The sequence below is a fragment of the Triturus cristatus genome, chromosome 8, assembly GCF_964204655.1.
Source record: "Triturus cristatus chromosome 8, aTriCri1.1, whole genome shotgun sequence".
Classification (NCBI taxonomy): Eukaryota; Metazoa; Chordata; class Amphibia; order Caudata; family Salamandridae; genus Triturus; species Triturus cristatus.
The window spans coordinates 55094119-55114318 of record NC_140591.1 but is presented as its reverse complement, the minus strand read 5'-3'; the positions used below and the strand labels follow the sequence as shown (position 1 = coordinate 55114318).

Below are 20200 nucleotides of genomic sequence, written 5' to 3'. Positions count from 1 at the left end.
GGTCTGCATTTATCTTTAACAATTATCAAAAATACAACAGAAAGCCAAAATGGCCAGCTGGATGAAATAGCTCAGTTGGGAGAGTGTTAGATTGAAAATCTAAAAGTCCCTTGTTCAATGCTGGGTTTTGGAAAAGTCTGAGAGGTTTCTTGCTTCTCACAAAATATTTCTTGGTATCAGCTCAAGTTTTTCTTTCTTTATTTATCAAAATATTTGATCAACTGATCGACAACATGATCAATTCAACATAGAATTGTCTTTCTGTCCTCCTTCTAAATTTGCTTCCACCTCTCTTGCATTCAGCTTCGACTACAAATGTTTCCTATTTCATGCTTTTTTGTAAAGTAAACTCTTGTCTGCATCAGCTTCCACTTCTCCTTGAACACAGATTTCAGTATTCAGATGACATAGCTTACCTACTCAGGCCAAATACCTCTGTGTAATATGGTGCTAGTCCATTCAGAGTAAAAAAAAAAGCTACCTAACCTGGATCCGAAAAATGCTATTTACCTATTGCACCTGTTAACTGATGAATGATACAGGACATCTTAAAACATAGCTCTAGCATGAGGATGAGCATCTATTTTCTTGAGAAGTTTAAAAGAAAGGATGAAGACCCAAACTACCAGCAGGCCGAAATAGCTCAGTTGGGAGAGCGTTAGACTGAAGATCTAAAGGTCCCTGGTTCAATCCCGGGTTTCGGCACAATTTCAACTTCTGCTTTTCATGTCACAAAAGCTGTTTGGAGTTAAATCAACGCTCTTCTTTATCAACACCTTTTATCAATCTGATCAACAACACAATCAATTCAACATATTATTTACTTTCTGTCTTCCTTTCAAACTTGCTTCCACCTCTCTTGTATTCAACTATGCCTCATTTATTTGCAACTTCTTGCTTTATTTTAAAGTAAAGCTTTGCCTGCATCAGCCTCCAATTCCCCTTATACAAAACTGTCAGTAGTCAGATGACATAGCTTGTACACCCTGGCCATATAGGTCTGTGTTTCAGAGTATAAGTCAATTCAGAGTTTAGAAAAAAAAATTCTACCTACCTTGTCCCCTAAAAAGGATATTCACTCATCAGACCAAGTTACCTGCTGAATGATACTGGACACTTTAACACATAACTATAAACGAAAATAGAATGACCAGGTTCTGTATGTATCGTCTACAATTATTAATAATACATCAGGAGGCCACAGGGACTTGTTGGCTGAAATATCTCAGTTGGGAGATTGTTAGACTGAAGAGCTTAAGGTACCTGATTCAATCCTGACTTTCAGCACAGTGCGAGGGGATCCTACATTCTTGCAAAATATTTCTTGAAATCAGCTCTAGTTTTTTTTTTTATTTCTCAAAATATTTTATCAACTGATCAACAACATGATAACTTCAACAAAAAGTTGTCTTTCTGTCCTCCTTCTAAACTTGCTTCCACCTCTCTTGCCATCAACTTTGATGACAAATTTATCCCATTTTATACTTTTTTCAAAGTAAACTCTTGTCTGCATCAGCTTTCACTTCTCCTTGAACAAAGTTGTCAGTATTGAGATGACATAGCTTACCTACTCAGGCGACATACGTCTGTGTAATACAGTGCTGGTCCACTTAGAGTTTTAAAAGAAAAACGACCTAACATTTATCCCAAAAACGCTACTCACCCTTTCACCAGTTAGCTGCTGAACAATGCAGGACACATTAAAACACAGCTCTAACCTCAGATTGAAAATCCAGGTTCTGCATCTCTGTTCTGGGATTGTTCAAAAAAAGAGGCTGAATACTATAGCTGCTGGCAGGCCGAAATAGCCCAGTTGGGAGAGCGTTAGACTGAAGATCTAAAGGTCCCTGGTTCGATCCTGGGTTTCGGCACATTTTGAACTTCTGCTTTGCATGCCACAAAGACTATTTTGAGTCAACTCATATTGACTTTGTTTATAATGATCAAAACCTTTTATCAAGATAATCGACAATACAATTAATTCAACATATTATTTACTTTCTGTCTTTCTTTCAAACTTGCTTCCACCTCTCTTGTATTCAACTTTGCCTCCTTTATTTCCCAATTCTTCCTTTAATTGAAAGTAAAGCTTTGCCTGCATCAGCCTCCAGTTCCCCTTATACAAAACTGTTAGTAGTAAGATGACCTAGCTTGCCGACCCTCGCCATATAGGTCTGTGTTTCTGAGTATAAGTCCATTCATAGTTTACAAACATCATCTAACTAACTTGGCTCCTAAAAAGGAAATTCACCCATCAGACCAATTTAGCTACTGAATAATACTGGACAATTTAACACATAACTACACATGCAGATAGAGTGACCAGGTTCTGCATTTTTCTTTAACAATTATAAAAAATACAACAGAAAGCCAAAATTGCCAGCTGGATGAAATAGCTCAGTTGGTAGAGCAGTAGACTGAAGATCTAAAGGTCCCTGGTTCAATCCCGGGTTTAGGCACATTTTGAACTTCTGCTTTGCATGCCACAAATGCTATTTGGAGTCAACTCATATTGACGTTGTTTATAATGATCAAAACCATTTATCAAGCTGATCGATAAGACAACCATTTCAACATATTTTTTACATTCTGTCTTTCTGTCAAACTTGCTTCCACCTCTCTTGTATTCAACTTTACCTGCTTTATTTGCCAATTCTTCCTTTAATTGAAAGTAAAGCTTTGCCTGCATCAGCCTCGAGTTCCCCTTATACAAAACTGTTAGTAGTCAGATGACTTAGTTTGCCTACCCTCCCCATATAGGTCTGTGTGTCTGAGTATAAGTCCATTCATAGTTTACAAACATCTTCTAACTAACTTGGCTCCTAAAAAGGAAATTCACCCATCAGACCAATTTAGCTGCTGAATAATATTGGACAATTTAACACATAACTGCACATGCAGATAGAATGACCAGGGTCTGCATTTATCTTTAACAATTATCAAAAATACAACAGAAAGCCAAAATGGCCAGCTGGATGAAATAGCTCAGTTGGGAGAGTGTTAGATTGAAAATCTAAAAGTCCCTTGTTCAATGCTGGGTTTCGGAAAAGTCTGAGAGGTTTCTTGCTTCTCACAAAATATTTCTTGGTATCAGCTCAAGTTTTTCTTTCTTTATTTATCAAAATATTTGATCAACTGATCGACAACATGATCAATTCAACATAGAATTGTCTTTCTGTCCTCCTTCTAAATTTGCTTCCACCTCTCTTGCATTCAGCTTCGACTACAAATGTTTCCTATTTCATGCTTTTTTGTAAAGTAAACTCTTGTCTGCATCAGCTTCCACTTCTCCTTGAACACAGATTTCAGTATTCAGATGACATAGCTTACCTACTCAGGCCAAATACCTCTGTGTAATATGGTGCTAGTCCATTCAGAGTAAAAAAAAAGCTACCTAACCTGGATCCGAAAAATGCTATTTACCTATTGCACCTGTTAACTGATGAATGATACAGGACATCTTAAAACATAGCTCTAGCATGAGGATGAGCATCTATTTTCTTGGGAAGTTTAAAAGAAAGGATGAAGACCCAAACTACCAGCAGGCCGAAATAGCTCAGTTGGGAGAGCGTTAGACTGAAGATCTAAAGGTCCCTGGTTCAATCCCGGGTTTCGGCACAATTTCAACTTCTGCTTTTCATGTCACAAAAGCTGTTTGGAGTTAAATCAACGCTCTTCTTTATCAAAACCTTTTATCAATCTGATCAACAACACAATCAATTCAACATATTATTTACTTTCTGTCTTCCTTTCAAATTTGCTTCCACCTCTCTTGTATTCAACTATGCCTCATTTATTTGAAACTTCTTGCTTTATTTTAAAGTAAAGCTTTGCCTGCATCAGCCTCCAATTCCCCTTATACAAAACTGTCAGTAGTCAGATGACATAGCTTGTACACCCTGGCCATATAGGTCTGTGTTTCAGAGTATAAGTCAATTCAGAGTTTAGAAAAAAAAATTCTACCTACATTGTCCCCTAAAAAGGATATTCACTCATCAGACCAAGTTACCTGCTGAATGATACTGGACACTTTAACACATAACTATAAACGAAAATAGAATGACCAGGTTCTGTATGTATCGTCTACAATTATTAATAATACATCAGGAGGCCACAGGGACTTGTTGGCTGAAATATCTCAGTTGGGAGATCGTTAGACTGAAGAGCTTAAGGTACCTGATTCAATCCTGACTTTCAGCACAGTGCGAGGGGATCCTACATTCTTGCAAAATATTTCTTGAAATCAGCTCTAGGTTTTTTTTTCTTTATTTCTCAAAATATTTTATCAACTGATCAACAACATGATAACTTCAACAAAAAGTTGTCTTTCTGTCCTCCTTCTAAACTTGCTTCCACCTCTCTTGCCATCAGCTTTGATGACAAATTTATCCCATTTTATACTTTTTTCAAAGCAAACTCTTGTCTGCATCAGCTTTCACTTCTCCTTGAACAAAGTTGTCAGTATTGAGATGACATAGCTTACCTACTCAGGCGACATACGTCTGTGTAATACAGTGCTGGTCCACTTAGAGTTTTAAAAGAAAAACGACCTAACATTTATCCCAAAAACGCTACTCACCCATTTCACCAGTTAGCTGCTGAACAATGCAGGACACATTAAAACACAGCTCTAACCTCAGATTGAAAATCCAGGTTCTGCATCTCTGTTCTGGGATTGTTCAAAAAAAGAGGCTGAATACTATAGCTGCTGGCAGGCCGAAATAGCTCAGTTGGGAGAGCGTTAGACTGAAGATCTAAAGATCCCTGGTTCGATCCCGGGTTTCGGCACATTTTGAACTTCTGCTTTGCATGCCACAAAGACTATTTTGAGTCAACTCATATTGACTTTGTTTATAATGATCAAAACCTTTTATCAAGATAATCGACAATACAATTAATTCAACATATTATTTACTTTCTGTCTTTCTTTCAAACTTGCTTCCACCTCTCTTGTATTCAACTTTGCCTCCTTTATTTCCCAATTCTTCCTTTAATTGAAAGTAAAGCTTTGCCTGCATCAGCCTCCAGTTCCCCTTATACAAAACTGTTAGTAGTCAGATGACCTAGCTTGCCGACCCTCGCCATATAGGTCTGTGTTTCTGAGTATAAGTCCATTCATAGTTTACAAACATCATCTAACTAACTTGGCTCCTAAAAAGGAAATTCACCCATCAGACCAATTTAGCTACTGAATAATACTGGACAATTTAACACATAACTGCACATGCAGATAGAGTGACCAGGTTCTGCATTTATCTTTAACAATTATAAAAAATACAACAGAAAGCCAAAGTTGCCAGCTGGATGAAATAGCTCAGTTGGGAGAGCAGTAGACTGAAGATCTAAAGGTCCCTGGTTCATTCCCGGGTTTAGGCACATTTTGAACTTCTGCTTTGCATGCCACAAATGCTATTTGGAGTCAACTCATATTGACGTTGTTTATAATGATCAAAACCTTTTATCAAGCGGATCGATAAGACAACCATTTCAACATATTTTTTACATTCTGTCTTTCTGTCAAACTTGCTTCCACCTCTCTTGTATTCAACTTTACCTGCTTTATTTGCCAATTCTTCCTTTAATTGAAAGTAAAGCTTTGCCTGCATCAGCCTCGAGTTCCCCTTATACAAAACTGTTAGTAGTCAGATGACCTAGTTTGCCTACCCTCGCCATATAGGTCTGTGTGTCTGAGTATAAGTCCATTCATAGTTTACAAACATCTTCTAACTAACTTGGCTCCTAAAAAGGAAATTCACCCATCAGACCAATTTAGCTGCTGAATAATATTGGACAATTTAACACATAACTGCACATGCAGATAGAATGACCAGGGTCTGCATTTATCTTTAACAATTATCAAAAATACAACAGAAAGCCAAAATGGCCAGCTGGATGAAATAGCTGAGTTGGGAGAGTGTTAGATTGAAAATCTAAAAGTCCCTTGTTCAATGCTGGGTTTCGGAAAAGTCTGAGAGGTTTCTTGCTTCTCACAAAATATTTCTTGGTATCAGCTCAAGTTTTTCTTTCTTTATTTATCAAAATATTTGATCAACTGATCGACAACATGATCAATTCAACATAGAATTGTCTTTCTGTCCTCCTTCTAAATTTGCTTCCACCTCTCTTGCATTCAGCTTCGACTACAAATGTTTCCTATTTCATGCTTTTTTGTAAAGTAAACTCTTGTCTGCATCAGCTTCCACTTCTCCTTGAACACAGATTTCAGTATTCAGATGACATAGCTTACCTACTCTGGCCAAATACCTCTGTGTAATATGGTGCTAGTCCATTCAGAGTAAAAAACAAAAGCTACCTAACCTGGATCCGAAAAATGCTATTTACCTATTGCACCCGTTAACTGATGAATGATACAGGACATCTTAAAACATAGCTCTAGCATGAGGTTGAGCATCTATTTTCTTGGGAAGTTTAAAAGAAAGGATGAAGACCCAAACTACCAGCAGGCCGAAATAGCTCAGTTGGGAGAGCGTTAGACTGAAGATCTAAAGGTCCCTGGTTCAATCCCGGGTTTCGGCACAATTTCAACTTCTGCTTTTCATGTCACAAAAGCTGTTTGGAGTTAAATCAACGCTCTTCTTTATCAAAACCTTTTATCAATCTGATCAACAACACAATCAATTCAACATATTATTTACTTTCTGTCTTCCTTTCAAACTTGCTTCCACCTCTCTTGTATTCAACTATGCCTCATTTATTTGCAACTTCTTGCTTTATTTTAAAGTAAAGCTTTGCCTGCATCAGCCTCCAATTCCCCTTATACAAAACTGTCAGTAGTCAGATGACATAGCTTGTACACCCTGGCCATATAGGTCTGTGTTTCAGAGTATAAGTCAATTCAGAGTTTAGAAAAAAAAATTCTACCTACCTTGTCCCCTAAAAAGGATATTCACTCATCAGACCAAGTTACCTGCTGAATGATACTGGACACTTTAACACATAACTATAAACAAAAATAGAATGACCAGGTTCTGTATGTATCGTCTACAATTATTAATAATACATCAGGAGGCCACAGGGACTTGTTGGCTGAAATATCTCAGTTGGGAGATCGTTAGACTGAAGAGCTTAAGGTACCTGATTCAATCCTGACTTTCAGCACAGTGCGAGGGGATCCTACATTCTTGCAAAATATTTCTTGAAATCAGCTCTAGTTTTTTTTTCTTTATTTCTCAAAATATTTTATCAACTGATCAACAACATGATAACTTCAACAAAAAGTTGTCTTTCTGTCCTCCTTCTAAACTTGCTTCCACCTCTCTTGCCATCAACTTTGATGACGAATTTATCCCATTTTATACTTTTTTCAAAGTAAACTCTTGTCTGCATCAGCTTTCACTTCTCCTTGAACAAAGTTGTCAGTATTGAGATGATATAGCTTACCTACTCAGGCGACATACGTCTGTGTAATACAGTGCTGGTCCACTCAGAGTTTTAAAAGAAAAACGACCTAACATTTATCCCAAAAACGCTACTCACCCATTTCACCAGTTAGCTGCTGAACAATGCAGGACACATTAAAACACAGCTCTAACCTCAGATTGAAAATCCAGGTTCTGCATCTCTGTTCTGGGATTGTTCAAAAAAAGAGGCTGAATACTATAGCTGCTGGCTGGCCGAAATAGCTCAGTTGGGAGAGCGTTAGACTAAAGATCTAAAGGTCCCTGGTTCGATCCTGGGTTTCGGCACGTTTTGAACTTCTGCTTTGCATGCCACAAAGACTATTTTGAGTCAACTCATATTGACTTTGTTTATAATGATCAAAACATTTTATCAAGATAATCGACAATACAATTAATTCAACATATTATTTACTTTCTGTCTTTCTTTCAAACTTGCTTCCACCTCTCTTGTATTCAACTTTGCCTCCTTTATTTCCCAATTCTTCCTTTAATTGAAAGTAAAGCTTTGCCTGCATCAGCCTCCAGTTCCCCTTATACAAAACTGTTAGTAGTCAGATGACCTAGCTTGCCGACCCTCGCCATATAGGTCTGTGTTTCTGAGTATAAGTCCATTCATAGTTTACAAACATCATCTAACTAACTTGGCTCCTAAAAAGGAAATTCACCCATCAGACCAATTTAGCTACTGAATAATACTGGACAATTTAACACATAACTGCACATGCAGATAGAGTGACCAGGTTCTGCATTTTTCTTTAACAATTATAAAAAATACAACAGAAAGCCAAAGTTGCCAGCTGGATGAAATAGCTCAGTTGGGAGAGCAGTAGACTGAAGATCTAAAGGTCCCTGGTTCAATCCCGGGTTTAGGCACATTTTGAACTTCTGCTTTGCATGCCACAAATGCTATTTGGAGTCAACTCATATTGACGTTGTTTATAATGATCAAAACCTTTTATCAAGCTGATCGATAAGACAACCATTTCAACATATTTTTTACATTCTGTCTTTCTGTCAAACTTGCTTCCACCTCTCTTGTATTCAACTTTACCTGCTTTATTTGCCAATTCTTCCTTTAATTGAAAGTAAAGCTTTGCCTACATCAGCCTCGAGTTCCCCTTATACAAAACTGTTAGTAGTCAGATGACCTAGTTTGCCTACCCTCGCCATATAGGTCTGTGTGTCTGAGTATAAGTCCATTCATAGTTTACAAACATCTTCTAACTAACTTGGCTCCTAAAAAGGAAATTCACCCATCAGAGCAATTTAGCTGCTGAATAATATTGGACAATTTAACACATACCTGCACATGCAGATAGAATGACCAGGGTCTGCATTTATCTTTAACAATTATCAAAAATACAACAGAAAGCCAAAATGGCCAGCTGGATGAAATAGCTCAGTTGGGAGAGTGTTAGATTGAAAATCTAAAAGTCCCTTGTTCAATGCTGGGTTTTGGAAAAGTCTGAGAGGTTTCTTGCTTCTCACAAAATATTTCTTGGTATCAGCTCAAGTTTTTCTTTCTTTATTTATCAAAATATTTGATCAACTGATCGACAACATGATCAATTCAACATAGAATTGTCTTTCTGTCCTCCTTCTAAATTTGCTTCCACCTCTCTTGCATTCCGCTTCGACTACAAATGTTTCCTATTTCATGCTTTTTTGTAAAGTAAACTCTTGTCTGCATCAGCTTCCACTTCTCCTTGAACACAGATTTCAGTATTCAGATGACATAGCTTACCTACTCAGGCCAAATACCTCTGTGTAATATGGTGCTAGTCCATTCAGAGTAAAAAAAAAAGCTACCTAACCTGGATCCGAAAAATGCTATTTACCTATTGCACCCGTTAACTGATGAATGATACAGGACATCTTAAAACATAGCTCTAGCATGAGGATGAGCATCTATTTTCTTGGGAAGTTTAAAAGAAAGGATGAAGACCCAAACTACCAGCAGGCCGAAATAGCTCAGTTGGGAGAGCGTTAGACTAAAGGTCCCTGGTTCAATCCCAGGTTTCGGCACAATTTCAACTTCTGCTTTTCATGTCACAAAAGCTGTTTGGAGTTAAATCAACGCTCTTCTTTATCAAAACCTTTCATCAATCTGATCAACAACACAATCAATTCAACATATTATTTACTTTCTGTCTTCCTTTCAAACTTGCTTCCACCTCTCTTGTATTCAACTATGCCTCATTTATTTGAAACTTCTTGCTTTATTTTAAAGTAAAGCTTTGCCTGCATCAGCCTCCAATTCCCCTTATACAAAACTGTCAGTAGTCAGATGACATAGCTTGTACACCCTGGCCATATAGGTCTGTGTTTCAGAGTATAAGTCAATTCAGAGTTTAGAAAAAAAATTCTACCTACCTTTTCCCCTAAAAAGATTATTCACACATCAGACCAAGTTACCTGCTGAATGATACTGGACACTTTAACACATAACTATAAACGAAAATAGAATGACCAGGTTCTGTATGTATCGTCTACAATTATTAATAATACATCAGGAGGCCACAGGCACTTGTTGGCTGAAATATCTCAGTTGGGAGATCGTTAGACTGAAGAGCTTAAGGTACCTGATTCAATCCTGACTTTCAGCACAGTGCGAGGGGATCCTACATTCTTGCAAAATATTTCTTGAAATCAGCTCTAGTTTTTTTTTCTTTATTTCTCAAAATATTTTATCAACTGATCAACAACAGGATAACTTCAACAAAAAGTTGTCTTTCTGTCCTCCTTCTAAACTTGCTTCCACCTCTCTTGCCATCAGCTTTGATGACGAATTTATCCCATTTTATACTTTTTTCAAAGTAAACTCTTGTCTGCATCAGCTTTCACTTCTCCTTGAACAAAGTTGTCAGTATTGAGATGACATAGCTTACCTACTCAGGCGACATACGTCTGTGTAATACAGTGCTGGTCCACTCAGAGTTTTAAAAGAAAAACGACCTAACATTTATCCCAAAAACGCTACTCACCCATTTCACCAGTTAGCTGCTGAACAATGCAGGACACATTAAAACACAGCTCTAACCTCAGATTGAAAATCCAGGTTCTGCATCTCTGTTCTGGGATTGTTCAAAAAAAGAGGCTGAATACTATAGCTGCTGGCAGGCCGAAATAGCTCAGTTGGGAGAGCGTTAGACTGAAGATCTAAAGGTCCCTGGTTCGATCTCGGGTTTCGGCACATTTTGAACTTCTGCTTTGCATGCCACAAAGACTATTTTGAGTCAACTCATATTGACTTTGTTTATAATGATCAAAACCTTTTATCAAGATAATCGACAATACAATTAATTCAACATATTATTTACTTTGTCTTTCTTTCAAACTTGCTTCCACCTCTCTTGTATTCAACTTTGCCTCCTTTATTTCCCAATTCTTCCTTTAATTGAAAGTAAAGCTTTGCCTGCATCAGCCTCCAGTTCCTCTTATACAAAACTGTTAGTAGTCAGATGACCTAGCTTGCCGACCCTCGCCATATAGGTCTGTGTTTCTGAGTATAAGTCCATTCATAGTTTACAAACATCATCTAACTAACTTGGCTCCTAAAAAGGAAATTCACCCATCAGACCAATTTAGCTACTGAATAATACTGGACAATTTAACACATAACTGCACATGCAGATAGAGTGACCAGGTTCTGCATTTATCTTTAACAATTATAAAAAATACAACAGAAAGCCAAAGTTGCCAGCTGGATGAAATAGCTCAGTTGGGAGAGCAGTAGACTGAAGATCTAAAGATCCCGGGTTTAGGCACATTTTGAACTTCTGCTTTGCATGCCACAAATGCTATTTGGAGTCAACTCATATTGACGTTGTTTATAATGATCAAAACCTTTTATCAAGCTGATCGATAAGACAACCATTTCAACATATTTTTTACATTCTGTCTTTCTGTCAAACTTGCTTCCACCTCTCTTGTATTCAACTTTACCTGCTTTATTTGCCAATTCTTCCTTTAATTGAAAGTAAAGCTTTGCCTGCATCAGCCTCGAGTTCCCCTTATACAAAACTGTTAGTAGTCAGATGACCTAGTTTGCCTACCCTCGCCATATAGGTCTGTGTGTCTCAGTATAAGTCCATTCATAGTTTACAAACATCTTCTAACTAACTTGGCTCCTAAAAAGGAAATTCACCCATCAGACCAATTTAGCTGCTGAATAATATTGGACAATTTAACACATAACTGCACATGCAGATAGAATGACCAGGGTCTGCATTTATCTTTAACAATTATCAAAAATACAACAGAAAGCCAAAATGGCCAGCTGGATGAAATAGCTGAGTTGGGAGAGTGTTAGATTGAAAATCTAAAAGTCCCTTGTTCAATGCTGGGTTTCGGAAAAGTCTGAGAGGTTTCTTGCTTCTCACAAAATATTTCTTGGTATCAGCTCAAGTTTTTCTTTCTTTATTTATCAAAATATTTGATCAACTGATCGACAACATGATCAATTCAACATAGAATTGTCTTTCTGTCCTCCTTCTAAATTTGCTTCCACCTCTCTTGCATTCAGCTTCGACTACAAATGTTTCCTATTTCATGCTTTTTTGTAAAGTAAACTCTTGTCTGCATCAGCTTCCACTTCTCCTTGAACACAGATTTCAGTATTCAGATGACATAGCTTACCTACTCAGGCCAAATACCTCTGTGTAATATGGTGCTAGTCCATTCAGAGTAAAAAACAAAAGCTACCTAACCTGGATCCGAAAAATGCTATTTACCTATTGCACCCGTTAACTGATGAATGATACAGGACATCTTAAAACATAGCTCTAGCATGAGGTTGAGCATCTATTTTCTTGGGAAGTTTAAAAGAAAGGATGAAGACCCAAACTACCAGCAGGCTGAAATAGCTCAGTTGGGAGAGCGTTAGACTGAAGATCTAAAGGTCCCTGGTTCAATCCCGGGTTTCGGCACAATTTCAACTTCTGCTTTTCATGTCACAAAAGCTGTTTGGAGTTAAATCAACGCTCTTCTTTATCAAAACCTTTTATCAATCTGATCAACAACACAATCAATTCAACATATTATTTACTTTCTGTCTTCCTTTCAAACTTGCTTCCACCTCTCTTGTATTCAACTATGCCTCATTTATTTGCAACTTCTTGCTTTATTTTAAAGTAAAGCTTTGCCTGCATCAGCCTCCAATTCCCCTTATACAAAGCTGTCAGTAGTCAGATGACATAGCTTGTACACCCTGGCCATATAGTTCTGTGTTTCAGAGTATAAGTCAATTCAGAGTTTAGAAAAAAAAATTCTACCTACATTGTCCCCTAAAAAGGATATTCACTCATCAGACCAAGTTACCTGCTGAATGATACTGGACACTTTAACACATAACTATAAACGAAAATAGAATGACCAGGTTCTGTATGTATCGTCTACAATTATTAATAATACATCAGGAGGCCACAGGGACTTGTTGGCTGAAATATCTCAGTTGGGAGATCGTTAGACTGAAGAGCTTAAGGTACCTGATTCAATCCTGACTTTCAGCACAGTGCGAGGGGATCCTACATTCTTGCAAAATATTTCTTGAAATCAGCTCTAGTTTTTTTTTCTTTATTTCTCAAAATATTTTATCAACTGATCAACAACATGATAACTTCAACAAAAAGTTGTCTTTCTGTCCTCCTTCTAAACTTGCTTCCACCTCTCTTGCCATCAGCTTTGATGACGAATTTATCCCATTTTATACTTTTTTCAAAGTAAACTCTTGTCTGCATCAGCTTTCACTTCTCCTTGAACAAAGTTGTCAGTATTGAGATGACATAGCTTACCTACTCAGGCGACATACGTCTGTGTAATACAGTGCTGGTCCACTCAGAGTTTTAAAAGAAAAACGACCTAACATTTATCCCAAAAACGCTACTCACCCATTTCACCAGTTAGCTGCTGAACAATGCAGGACACATTAAAACACAGCTCTAACCTCAGATTGAAAATCCAGGTTCTGCATCTCTGTTCTGGGATTGTTCAAAAAAAGAGGCTGAATACTACAGCTGCTGGCAGGCCGAAATAGCTCAGTTGGGAGAGTGTTAGACTGTAGATCTAAAGGTCCCTGGTTCGATCCCGGGTTTCGGCACATTTTGAACTTCTGCTTTGCATGCCACAAAGACTATTTTGAGTCAACTCATATTGACTTTGTTTATAATGATCAAAACCTTTTATCAAGATAATCGACAATACAATTAATTCAACATATTATTTACTTTCTGTCTTTCTTTCAAACTTGCTTCCACCTCTCTTGTATTCAACTTTGCCTCCTTTATTTCCCAATTCTTCCTTTAATTGAAAGTAAAGCTTTGCCTGCATCAGCCTCCAGTTCCCCTTATACAAAACTGTTAGTAGTCAGATGACCTAGCTTGCCGACCCTCGCCATATAGGTCTGTGTTTCTGAGTATAAGTCCATTCATAGTTTACAAACATCATCTAACTAACTTGGCTCCTAAAAAGGAAATTCACCCATCAGACCAATTTAGCTACTGAATAATACTGGACAATTTAACACATAACTGCACATGCAGATAGAGTGACCAGGTTCTGCATTTATCTTTAACAATTATAAAAAATACAACAGAAAGCCAAAGTTGCCCGCTGGATGAAATAGCTCAGTTGGGAGAGCAGTAGACTGAAGATCTAAAGGTCCCTGGTTCAATCCCGGGTTTAGGCACATTTTGAACTTCTGCTTTGCATGCCACAAATGCTATTTGGAGTCAACTCATATTGACGTTGTTTATAATGATCAAAACCTTTTATCAAGCGGATCGATAAGACAACCATTTCAACATATTTTTTACATTCTGTCTTTCTGTCAAACTTGCTTCCACCTCTCTTGTATTCAACTTTACCTGCTTTATTTGCCAATTCTTCCTTTAATTGAAAGTAAAGCTTTGCCTGCATCAGCCTCGAGTTCCCCTTATACAAAACTGTTAGTAGTCAGATGACCTAGTTTGCCTACCCTCGCCATATAGGTCTGTGTGTCTGAGTATAAGTCCATTCATAGTTTACAAACATCTTCTAACTAACTTGGCTCCTAAAAAGGAAATTCACCCATCAGACCAATTTAGCTGCTGAATAATATTGGACAATTTAACACATAACTGCACATGCAGATAGAATGACCAGGGTCTGCATTTATCTTTAACAATTATCAAAAATACAACAGAAAGCCAAAATGGCCAGCTGGATGAAATAGCTGAGTTGGGAGAGTGTTAGATTGAAAATCTAAAAGTCCCTTGTTCAATGCTGGGTTTCGGAAAAGTCTGAGAGGTTTCTTGCTTCTCACAAAATATTTCTTGGTATCAGCTCAAGTTTTTCTTTCTTTATTTATCAAAATATTTGATCAACTGATCGACAACATGATCAATTCAACATAGAATTGTCTTTCTGTCCTCCTTCTAAATTTGCTTCCACCTCTCTTGCATTCAGCTTCGACTACAAATGTTTCCTATTTCATGCTTTTTTGTAAAGTAAACTCTTGTCTGCATCAGCTTCCACTTCTCCTTGAACACAGATTTCAGTATTCAGATGACATAGCTTACCTACTCAGGCCAAATACCTCTGTGTAATATGGTGCTAGTCCATTCAGAGTAAAAAACAAAAGCTACCTAACCTGGATCCGAAAAATGCTATTTACCTATTGCACCCGTTAACTGATGAATGATACAGGACATCTTAAAACATAGCTCTAGCATGAGGTTGAGCATCTATTTTCTTGGGAAGTTTAAAAGAAAGGATGAAGACCCAAACTACCAGCAGGCCGAAATAGCTCAGTTGGGAGAGCGTTAGACTGAAGATCTAAAGGTCCCTGGTTCAATCCCGGGTTTCGGCACAATTTCAACTTCTGCTTTTCATGTCACAAAAGCTGTTTGGAGTTAAATCAACGCTCTTCTTTATCAAAACCTTTTATCAATCTGATCAACAACACAATCAATTCAACATATTATTTACTTTCTGTCTTCCTTTCAAACTTGCTTCCACCTCTCTTGTATTCAACTATGCCTCATTTATTTGCAACTTCTTGCTTTATTTTAAAGTAAAGCTTTGCCTGCATCAGCCTCCAATTCCCCTTATACAAAACTGTCAGTAGTCAGATGACATAGCTTGTACACCCTGGCCATATAGGTCTGTGTTTCAGAGTATAAGTCAATTCAGAGTTTAGAAAAAAAAATTCTACCTACCTTGTCCCCTAAAAAGGATATTCACTCATCAGACCAAGTTACCTGCTGAATGATACTGGACACTTTAACACATAACTATAAACAAAAATAGAATGACCAGGTTCTGTATGTATCGTCTACAATTATTAATAATACATCAGGAGGCCACAGGGACTTGTTGGCTGAAATATCTCAGTTGGGAGATCGTTAGACTGAAGAGCTTAAGGTACCTGATTCAATCCTGACTTTCAGCACAGTGCGAGGGGATCCTACATTCTTGCAAAATATTTCTTGAAATCAGCTCTAGTTTTTTTTTCTTTATTTCTCAAAATATTTTATCAACTGATCAACAACATGATAACTTCAACAAAAAGTTGTCTTTCTGTCCTCCTTCTAAACTTGCTTCCACCTCTCTTGCCATCAACTTTGATGACGAATTTATCCCATTTTATACTTTTTTCAAAGTAAACTCTTGTCTGCATCAGCTTTCACTTCTCCTTGAACAAAGTTGTCAGTATTGAGATGATATAGCTTACCTACTCAGGCGACATACGTCTGTGTAATACAGTGCTGGTCCACTCAGAGTTTTAAAAGAAAAACGACCTAACATTTATCCCAAAAACGCTACTCACCCATTTCACCAGTTAGCTGCTGAACAATGCAGGACACATTAAAACACAGCTCTAACCTCAGATTGAAAATCCAGGTTCTGCATCTCTGTTCTGGGATTGTTCAAAAAAAGAGGCTGAATACTATAGCTGCTGGCAGGCCGAAATATCTCAGTTGGGAGAGTGTTAGACTGAAGATCTAAAGGTCCCTGGTTCGATCCCGGGTTTCGGCACATTTTGAACTTCTGCTTTGCATGCCACAAAGACTATTTTGAGTCAACTCATATTGACTTTGTTTATAATGATCAAAACCTTTTATCAAGATAATCGACAATACAATTAATTCAACATATTATTTACTTTCTGTCTTTCTTTCAAACTTGCTTCCACCTCTCTTGTATTCAACTTTGCCTCCTTTATTTCCCAATTCTTCCTTTAATTGAAAGTAAAGCTTTGCCTGCATCAGCCTCCAGTTCCCCTTATACAAAACTGTTAGTAGTCAGATGACCTAGCTTGCCGACCCTCGCCATATAGGTCTGTGTTTCTGAGTATAAGTCCATTCATAGTTTACAAACATCATCTAACTAACTTGCCTCCTAAAAAGGAAATTCACCCATCAGACCAATTTAGCTACTGAATAATACTGGACAATTTAACACATAACTGCACATGCAGATAGAGTGACCAGGTTCTGCATTTATCTTTAACAATTATAAAAAATACAACAGAAAGCCAAAATTGCCAGCTGGATGAAATAGCTCAGTTGGGAGAGCAGTAGACTGAAGATCTAAAGGTCCCTGGTTCAATCCCGGGTTTAGGCACATTTTGAACTTCTGCTTTGCATGCCACAAATGCTATTTGGAGTCAACTCATATTGACGTTGTGTATAATGATCAAAACCTTTTATCAAGCTGATCGATAAGACAACCATTTCAACATATTTTTTACATTCTGTCTTTCTGTCAAACTTGCTTCCACCTCTCTTGTATTCAACTTTACCTGCTTTATTTGCCAATTCTTCCTTTAATTGAAAGTAAAGCTTTGCCTGCATCAGCCTCGAGTTCCCCTTATACAAAACTGTTAGTAGTCAGATGACCTAGTTTGCCTACCCTCGCCATATAGGTCTGTGTCTCTGAGTATAAGTCCATTCATAGTTTACAAACATCTTCTAACTAACTTGGCTCCTAAAAAGGAAATTCACCCATCAGACCAATTTAGCTGCTGAATAATATTGGACAATTTAACACATAACTGCACATGCAGATAGAATGACCAGGGTCTGCATTTATCTTTAACAATTATCAAAAATACAACAGAAAGCAAAAATGGCCAGCTGGATGAAATAGCTCAGTTGGGAGAGTGTTAGATTGAAAATCTAAAAGTCCCTTGTTCAATGCTGGGTTTCGGAAAAGTCTGAGAGGTTTCTTGCTTCTCACGAAATATTTCTTGGTATCAGCTCAAGTTTTTCTTTCTTTATTTATCAAAATATTTGATCAACTGATCGACAACATGATCAATTCAACATAGAATTGTCTTTCTGTCCTCCTTCTAAATTTGCTTCCACCTCTCTTGCATTCAGCTTCGACTACAAATGTTTCCTATTTCATGCTTTTTTGTAAAGTAAACTCTTGTCTGCATCAGCTTCCACTTCTCCTTGAACACAGATGTCAGTATTCAGATGACATAGCTTACCTACTCAGGCCAAATACCTCTGTGTAATATGGTGCTAGTCCATTCAGAGTAAAAAAAAAAGCTACCTAACCTGGATCCGAAAAATGCTATTTACCTATTGCACCCGTTAACTGATGAATGATACAGGACATCTTAAAACATAGCTCTAGCATGAGGTTGAGCATCTATTTTCTTGGGAAGTTTAAAAGAAAGGATGAAGACCCAAACTACCAGCAGGCCGAAATAGCTCAGTTGGGAGAGCGTTAGACTGAAGATCTAAAGGTCCCTGGTTCAATCCCGGGTTTCGGCACAATTTCAACTTCTGCTTTTCATGTCACAAAAGCTGTTTGTGTTGTTGATCAGATTGATAAAAGGTTTTGATAAAGAAGAGCGTTGATTTAACTCCAATCAATTCAACATATTATTTACTTTCTGTCTTCCTTTCAAACTTGCTTCCACCTCTCTTGTATTCAACTATGCCTCATTTATTTGCAACTTCTTGCTTTATTTTAAAGTAAAGCTTTGCCTGCATCAGCCTCCAATTCCCCTTATACAAAACTGTCAGTAGTCAGATGACATAGCTTGTACACCCTGGCCATATAGGTCTGTGTTTCAGAGTATAAGTCAATTCAGAGTTTAGAAAAAAAAATTCTACCTACATTGTCCCCTAAAAAGGATATTCACTCATCAGACCAAGTTACCTGCTGAATGATACTGGACACTTTAACACATAACTATACACGAAAATAGAATGACCAGGTTCTGTATGTATCGTCTACAATTATTAATAATACATCAGGAGGCCACAGGGACTTGTTGGCTGAAATATCTCAGTTGGGAGATCGTTAGACTGAAGAGCTTAAGGTACCTGATTCAATCCTGACTTTCAGCACAGTGCGAGGGGATCCTACATTGTTGCAAAATATTTCTTGAAATCAGCTCTAGTTTTTTTTGTTCTTTATTTCTCAAAATATTTTATCAACTGATCAACAACATGATAACTTCAACAAAAAGTTGTCTTTCTGTCCTCCTTCTAAACTTGCTTCCACCTCTCTTGCCATCAGCTTTGATGACGAATTTATCCCATTTTATACTTTTTTCAAAGTAAACTCTTGTCTGCATCAGCTTTCACTTCTCCTTGAACAAAGTTGTCAGTATTGAGATGACATAGCTTACCTACTCAGGCGACATACGTCTGTGTAATACAGTGCTGGTCCACTCAGAGTTTTAAAAGAAAAACGACCTAACATTTATCCCAAAAACGCTACTCACCCATTTCACCAGTTAGCTGCTGAACAATGCAGGACACATTAAAACACAGCTCTAACCTCAGATTGAAAATCCAGGTTCTGCATCTCTGTTCTGGGATTGTTCAAAAAAAGAGGCTGAATACTATTGCTGCTGGCAGGCCGAAATAGCTCAGTTGGGAGAGTGTTAGACTGAAGATCTAAAGGTCCCTGGTTCGATCCCGGGTTTCGGCACATTTTGAACTTCTGCTTTGCATGCCACAAAGACTATTTTGAGCCAACTCATATTGACATTGTTTATAATGATCAAAACCTTTTATCAAGATAATCGACAATACAATTAATTCAACATATTATTTACTTTCTGTCTTTCTTTCAAACTTGCTTCCACCTCTCTTGTATTCAACTTTGCCTCCTTTATTTCCCAATTCTTCCTTTAATTGAAAGTAAAGCTTTGCCTGCATCAGCCTCCAGTTCCCCTTATACAAAACTGTTAGTAGTCAGATGACCTAGCTTGCCGACCCTCGCCATATAGGTCTGTGTTTCTGAGTATAAGTCCATTCATAGTTTACAAACATCATCTAACTAACTTGGCTCCTAAAAAGGAAATTCACCCATCAGACCAATTTAGCTACTGAATAATACTGGACAATTTAACACATAACTGCACATGCAGATAGAGTGACCAGGTTCTGCATTTATCTTTAACAATTATAAAAAATACAACAGAAAGCCGAAATTGCCAGCTGGATGAAATAGCTCAGTTGGGAGAGCAGTAGACTGAAGATCTAAAGGTCCCTGGTTCAATCCCGGGTTTAGGCACATTTTGAACTTCTGCTTTGCATGCCACAAATGCTATTTGGAGTCAACTCATATTGACGTTGTTTATAATGATCAAAACCTTTTATCAAGCTGATCGATAAGACAACCATTTCAACATATTTTTTACATTCTGTCTTTCTGTCAAACTTGCTTCCACCTCTCTTGTATTCAACTTTACCTGCTTTATTTGCCAATTCTTCCTTTAATTGAAAGTAAAGCTTTGCCTGCATCAGCCTCGAGTTCCCCTTATACAAAAC

The 20200-nt window shown here is 37.6% G+C and overlaps 9 non-coding genes across 9 annotated transcripts; all 9 read left to right on the top strand.

The window, feature by feature from the left end:
* Positions 1 to 632: 632 nt before the first annotated feature.
* TRNAF-GAA (transfer RNA phenylalanine (anticodon GAA)) lies at positions 633 to 705 on the top strand. Its single transcript has one exon. It is a non-coding gene; the product is annotated as a tRNA-Phe (tRNA).
* A 2840-nt stretch (positions 706 to 3545) lies between these two features.
* On the top strand, positions 3546 to 3618 carry TRNAF-GAA (transfer RNA phenylalanine (anticodon GAA)). The gene has a single exon. It is a non-coding gene; the product is annotated as a tRNA-Phe (tRNA).
* A 1097-nt stretch (positions 3619 to 4715) lies between these two features.
* Positions 4716 to 4788, top strand: TRNAF-GAA (transfer RNA phenylalanine (anticodon GAA)). Its single transcript has one exon. It is a non-coding gene; the product is annotated as a tRNA-Phe (tRNA).
* A 1676-nt stretch (positions 4789 to 6464) lies between these two features.
* TRNAF-GAA (transfer RNA phenylalanine (anticodon GAA)) lies at positions 6465 to 6537 on the top strand. The gene has a single exon. It is a non-coding gene; the product is annotated as a tRNA-Phe (tRNA).
* A 1096-nt stretch (positions 6538 to 7633) lies between these two features.
* Positions 7634 to 7706, top strand: TRNAF-AAA (transfer RNA phenylalanine (anticodon AAA)). The gene has a single exon. It is a non-coding gene; the product is annotated as a tRNA-Phe (tRNA).
* A 5739-nt stretch (positions 7707 to 13445) lies between these two features.
* Positions 13446 to 13518, top strand: TRNAY-GUA (transfer RNA tyrosine (anticodon GUA)). The gene has a single exon. It is a non-coding gene; the product is annotated as a tRNA-Tyr (tRNA).
* A 1676-nt stretch (positions 13519 to 15194) lies between these two features.
* On the top strand, positions 15195 to 15267 carry TRNAF-GAA (transfer RNA phenylalanine (anticodon GAA)). The gene has a single exon. It is a non-coding gene; the product is annotated as a tRNA-Phe (tRNA).
* A 2844-nt stretch (positions 15268 to 18111) lies between these two features.
* Positions 18112 to 18184, top strand: TRNAF-GAA (transfer RNA phenylalanine (anticodon GAA)). Its single transcript has one exon. It is a non-coding gene; the product is annotated as a tRNA-Phe (tRNA).
* A 1098-nt stretch (positions 18185 to 19282) lies between these two features.
* On the top strand, positions 19283 to 19355 carry TRNAF-GAA (transfer RNA phenylalanine (anticodon GAA)). The gene has a single exon. It is a non-coding gene; the product is annotated as a tRNA-Phe (tRNA).
* The last annotated feature ends 845 nt before the right edge of the window (positions 19356 to 20200 follow it).